The 6,523-nt window shown below is 47.7% G+C and overlaps 1 non-coding gene across 1 annotated transcript; it reads left to right on the forward strand.

Annotated features, from left to right (window-relative positions):
* The first annotated feature begins 2,513 nt into the window (after window positions 1–2,513).
* LOC116274050 lies at window positions 2,514–2,621 on the forward strand. The gene has a single exon (XR_004182529.1). It is a non-coding gene; the product is annotated as a small nucleolar RNA U13 (small nucleolar RNA).
* The last annotated feature ends 3,902 nt before the right edge of the window (window positions 2,622–6,523 follow it).

Here is a 6,523-nt window from a genome sequence, read left to right on the forward strand (position 1 = left end):
GTATTGTTCCTGGGTGTGTCTGTGAGGGTGTTGCCAAAGGAGATTAACATTTGAGTCAGAGGACTGGGAGAGGCAGACCCACCCTCAGTCTAGGTAGGCACCATCTAATCTGCTGCCAGCTCGGCTAGAATAAAAGCAGACAGAAGAGTATGGAAGGACTATACTTGCTGAGTCTTCTGGCTTTCATCTTTCTCCCCTGCTGGATGCTTCCTGCCCTCAAATGTCAGACTCCAAGTTCTTCAGCTTTTGGACTCTTGGACCTATGCCAGTGGCTGGCCAGGGGTCTTGGGCCTCTGGCCACAGACTGAAGGCTGCGCTGTTGGCTTCCCTATTTTTGAGGTTTTGGGACTTGGACTGGCTAGAAATGGAGGTGAGCGGAAGGTGGAAGTTCTGTCCCAGCTCAGCTCAGCCCATGCTGGGAGGGTGACTGGTGGCATGGAAAGCCCGCTGGGACTCAGCAGCACCTGGGCCCCTAATTGCCAGCTTTCTAACCGGCTCTGGGGCTGCAGTTCTCATTTTCAATCCTTTTGGATAATAAGCAGTGAGGACCTCTACTCCAGGTTTTGAGAAATGTCTCAAAATCTTGGGAAAGTGTTACTTTCTTGGATGGATCTCTAAAACAGTGGATCAAATTCAGACAGGAAAGCTAGACTATATTACTTCCTTCATTAATTTTTTTTTTTTTTTTTGAGATGGAGTCTCACTCTGTCCCCCAGGCTGGAGTACAGTGGCACGATCTCTGCTGCCGCTTCTGCCTCCCAGGTTCCGCGCCATTCTCCAGCCTCAGCCTCCCGAGTAGCTGGGATAGGCACTGCCACCATGCCTGGCTAATTTTTTTTTTTGGGGTGAGTCTGCGCTCTGTGGAAACCAGGCTACCAGGTGCAGTGGCTGGATCTGCCGACTCACTGCAAGCTCTGCCTCCCGGGTTCCACGCCATTCTCCTGCCTCAGCCTCCCGGTAGCTGGGACTACGAGCGCCGCCACCTCCCCGGCTAGTTTTTTGTATTTTAGTAGAGAGCGGGGGTTTCACCGTGTTAGCCAGGATGGTCTCAGTCTGCAAACCTGCGTGATCTGCCCGTCTGGCCTCCCAAAGTGCTGGGATTACAGGCTTGAGCCACCGTGCCCGGCTTTTTTTTTTTTTTTTTTTTGCGGGGCCGGAGTCACCAGCTCTGGCGCCCAGGCTGGAGTGCAGTGGCTGGATCTCAGCTGCACCACAAGCTCTGCCTCCCAGGTTCATGCCATTCTCCTGCCTCAGCCTCCCAAGTAGCTGAGACTACAGGCACCCGCCCACCTAAGCCCGGCTGGTTTTGCAGCCACATTTTTTTACCCAGGCTGAGACGGGGTTTCACCATGTTAGCCAGGATGGTCTCGATCTCCTGACCTCGTGATCCGCCCGTCTCGGCCTCTCAAAGTGCTGGGATTACAGGTGTGAGCCACCACACCTGGCCACCTGGCTAATTTTTTGTATTTTTAGTAGAAACGGGGTTTCACCATGTTACCCAGGATGGTCTCGATCACCTGACCTCGTGATCCACCCGCCTCGGCCTCCCAAAGTGCTGGGATTACAGGCGTGAGGCTCCACACCCGGCCACTTCCTTCATTAATATTTAATTGCAAGGCTGGACACAGTGGCTCGCGCCTGTAATCCCAGCATTTTGGGAGGCAAAGGCAGGTGGATCACCTGAAGTCAGGAGTTTGAGACCAACCTGGCCAACCTGGCGAAACCTCTCTCTATTAAAAATACAAAAATTAGCCAGCGTGGTGGCGCACACCTGTAATCTCAGCTACTTGGGAGGCTGAGGCAGGAGAATCGCTTGAACCTGGGAGGTGGAGGTTGCAGTGAGCCAAGATCATGCCATTGCACTGTCACCCAGGCCGATCTTGGCTCACTGCAGTCCTCTCCTCCTGGGTTCAAGCGATTCTTCTGCCCCCTGAGTAGCTGGGATTACAGGCATGCGCCACCTTGCCCAGCTAATTTTTGGATGTTTTTAGTAGAGACAGAGTTTTGCCATATTGGCGAGGCTGGTCTTGAACTCCTGACCTCAAGTGATCCACCTGCCTGTCTCCCAAAGTGCTGGGATTACAGGCGTGAGCTACCACGCCCGGCCCATGCCATGTATGTTTTACCACAATACATAGCAATAATTTTTTTTTAAAGTAATAGAGCAATCTCTGTAAGCGCCCTTAGCCAAAGACAGTCACTATTAACACAACGTTAGTCTAAGCATCCCAGCTTTTCTCTTTTCTACCTCTGGAAAAAATAGATTCTTAGCAAGTAAACACACCAGTGTGAAGGCACGGAGGAAACAGTGGGGCTCGCCATTGCAGTATTTCCTTCTGGTGTCCTTCTCTGAACAGTTGTATGTGGTTGAGATCACAACCACACAAATTATCTAGCCCAACTTTTTCTCTTCTTTAAAGAATGGAAATAGCTTTATTGATTTTCCTGGCTATATATAACTAACTCATGATCATAACCAAAAATTTTTCTCTAAAACTACAAAGAAAATTAGGAGGCTTTTGTAGTTTATAAGTGTGATAATTGGCTTTTCTCGTTCTTGTGTGAGTGAGAAGTGCTTCTCTCAAACCTTGTTATGATGTCAGCACATTACCTACCAGACATGAAAAATGATAATAAAAGGCCTGAAATCCAGCACCCTCCAGAGAGAGATTTCTTCCTAACTTTGACTGAATATCTTTCCAGGCTTTCTCCCCAAAATGTGTGTGTATGTATACACATGTGGGTGGGTACGTGTGTGTATACACACCCACATATTTAAATATATATTTAAGATTGTTTTATTTATGAGAGTAATTGAGAATATATTTTCATGGTTCATCTGTTTTTACTTGGTCAATTTTTTTTTGGGACAGAGTCTCACTCTGTCTCCCAGGCTGAGAGGCAGTGGTGCGATCTCAGCTCACTGCAACCTCGACCTTCTGGGCTCAAGCTAACCTCCTGCTTCAGCCTCCTGAGAAGCTGGGACTACAGGAGCATGCTACCATACCCGGCTAATATATTTTTGTAGAGACAAAATTTTGCCGTGTTGGCTAGTCTGGTCTCGGACTCCTGAGCTCAAGTGATCTGCCCACCTTGGCTTCCCAAAGTGCTGTGATTACAAGCGTGAGCCAGCGTGCCTGGCCTACTTAGTCATTTTTAATTTTATTGTATTCATTTTATTTTTATTAATTCACCTCTTATTGAGGAACATTTAGGTTTGGGTGGGAAATTGCAATGATAAACAGCTATTCAGTTTTTTTCACTTACTGGCATTTTCCAATCAATATTAGAATTCTAGTCACTACTTCAATCAACTCCTTCATGAAGATCATTTCTATGCCACTCCTTTTCTGGGATATCTAGGTTGTTTCCAAGTCCCCCCTACCCCCACAAATGGCATTATGTCTTAGTCTGTTTGTGTCTCTATAAAGGAATACCCGAGACAGGGTAATTGATAAAGAAAAGAGCTTTATTTGGCTCATGGTTCTGCAGGCTGTTCAGGAAGCCTGGCACCAGCATCTGTTCCTAGTGAGACCTCAGGGTAGCTTTCACTCATGGTGGAGGTGAAGGGGGCCTGGTGGGTCACACGGTGAGAGAGGGAGCAGGAAAGAGGGGAGAGAGGTGTAAGGCTCTTTTTGAAAATCAGGTCTCTTGGGAACTAATGTAGTGAGAATTCACTCGTTATCTCATTGGTGTGAGGACTGCACCAAGCCATGAGGGGTGCACTCCCATGACCCACCTCCCACCAGGCATCACCTCCAACATTGGGGAATCACATTTTAACATGAGATTTGGAGGGGTCAAATAGCAAAACAGGCCAGGTGCAGTGGCTCATGCCTGTAATCCCAACACTTCGGGAGGCCGAGGTGGGTGGATGACCTGAGGTCAGGAGTTTGAGACCAGCCTAGCCTGGCCAACATGGTGAAACCCTATCTCTCCTAAAAATACAAAAATTAGGCCGGGCGCGGTGGCTCAAGCCTGTAATCCTAGCACTTTGGGAGGCCGAGAGGGGCGGATCATGAGGTCAGGAGATCGAGACCATCCTGGCTAACACGGTGAAACCCCGTCTCTACTAAAAAATACAAAAAAACTAGCCGGGCGAGGTGGCAGGCGCCTGTAATCCCAGCTACCTGGGAGGCTGAGGCAGGAGAATCGCTTGAACGTGGGAGGCAGAGGTTGCAGTGAGCTAAGATCACGCCATTGCACTCCAGCCTGGGTGACAAGAGTGAAATTCTGTCTCAAAAAAAAAAAAAAAAGCAAACTAATAGCACATTATATTTGAATTCTTTGTACATAAAACTTTTTCCACATCTAGACGTGTTTTCTTGGGACAGAATCCCAAAGTTGATTTGGGAAAAAGTAAAGTTCAGCTGGGTGCAGTGGCTCATGCCTGTAATCCCAACACTTTGGGAGGCCAAGGTGGGTGGATCACTTGAGGCCAGGAGACGGAAACCAGCCTGGCCAACATGGCATAACCCTGTCTCTACTAAAAATACAAAAACCAGCTGGGCGTGGTGGCACACACCTGTAATCCCAGCTACTCGAGAGGCTGAGGCACAAGGCAGAGGGAGGTTGCAGTGAGTCAAGATTGCACCATTGCACTCCAACCTGAATGACAGAGTGATACCCTGTCTCAAAAAAATAAATAAAGTAAGTTCATCTGGAGGGTCAAAGTTCAGATGCATTTTGTTTTGTTTGTTTGTTTGTTTGTTTGTTTGTTTTTCTGAGACAGAGTTTTGCTCTATTGCCCAGGCTGGAGTACAGTGGAGCAATCTCGGTTCACTGCAACCTCTGCCTCCCAAGTTCAAGTGATTCTCTTGCCTCAGCCTCCTCAGTAGCTGGGACTACAGGTGTGCACCACCACACCCAGATAATTTTTGTATTTTTAGTAGAGATGGGGTTTCACCACGTTGGCCAGGCTGGTCTCGAACTCCTGGGCTCAAGTGATCCACCCATGTCGGCCTCCCAAAGTGCTGGGATTACAGGCATGACCCACCATGCTTGGCCCCGGATACATTTTCTTTTCTTTTTTTTTTTTTTTTGAGATGGAGTCAGTCTTGCTCTGTTGTCCAGGCTGAAGTGCAGTGGCATGATCTCGGCTCACTGCAACCTCCGCCTCCCGGGTTCAAGCGATTCTCCTGCCTTAGCCTCCTGAGTAGCTGGGTTTACAGGCACCTGCCACCATGCTCGGCTGATTTTTGTATTTTTGGTAGAGACAGGGTTTCACTATGTTGGCCAGGCTGGTCTCAAACTCCTGACGTCGAGTAATCCAGCTGCTTTGGTCTCCCAAAGTGGTGGATTACAGGTGTGAGCCACCTCATCTGGCCCCCAGATGCATTTTCAATAGCAAGAATTTTCCCTCTTCCCTCTCATTCCTCTCCTCACCCCACTTAAAATAAAGTTGGCTCTAAAATGCTGGATGAATAAAGGAAAAAAGTCAGCAGGGCAGAAATCATCATTACAAATACTCTGGAGTGCAAAGGATTGACCCCATGTCTGAATGTCCCCTGGAAAATAAACATTGGCATCCGTGTATTAGTCAGGGTTCTCTGAGAAATGACCAATAGGAAGTGTGTACAGAAAGAGAGTTTAAGGAATTGGTTCACATGATGATGAATGTTGGCAAGTCAAAACCTGCATGCTGGACCGGCAGTCTGGAGACCTGGGGACACAGAATCACAGGTCAAGTCCAAAGCGTGTTGCTGCAGATCCCCTCTTGTTCAGGGGAGGTCAGTCTTTTTGTTCTTTTCAGGCCTTCAACTGACTGGATAAGGCCCACCCAATTACAGAGGGCAATGTGCTTTTCTCAAAGTCCAATGTTCAGATGCTAATCTCATCCAAAACACCCTCACAGAAACACCCAGAATGATATTTGACCACATATCTCAATACCAGGGCCCAGCAAAGTTGGCACATAAAATAACCATCACAATCTGTAATGTTTGTTTGCTGAATCATATACTTGGCAGGGCCGGGCACAGTGGCTCACTCATGTAATTCCAGCTCTTTGGAAGGCTTGAGGTCGGGAGTTCGAGACCAGCCTGGCCAAGAGGGTGAAACTCTATCTCTACTAAAAATACAAAAATTAGCTGGGTGTGGTGGCACATGCCTGTGGTCCCAGCTACTTGGGAGGCTGAGATAGGAGAATCACTTGAACCCAGGAGGCAGAGTTTGCAGTAAGCCAAGATCACGCCACTGCACTCCAGCTTTGGTGAAAGAGCAAGACTCTGTCTCAAAAAAAAAATTATTAATAATAATAATATACTTGGCAGTACTAATTACAGTGGAAACACCTATTTGGTAAGCACCAGCCATTTGTTTCACATATGTCATTATTATATATGCATTACATATAATTTCTTTCTTTTTCTTTTTTTTTTTTTTTTTGAGACAAGTTCCTACTCTGTTGCCCAGGCAGGAGTGCAGTGCCACAATCACGGTTCATTGCAGCCTCTACCTCTGCTACTCAAGCAATCCTCCCACCTCAGCCTCCTGAGTAGCTGGAACCACAGGCACGTGCCAC

Source organism: Papio anubis, chromosome 2, assembly GCF_008728515.1.
Source record: "Papio anubis isolate 15944 chromosome 2, Panubis1.0, whole genome shotgun sequence".
In the NCBI taxonomy this organism is placed as follows: domain Eukaryota; kingdom Metazoa; phylum Chordata; class Mammalia; order Primates; family Cercopithecidae; genus Papio; species Papio anubis.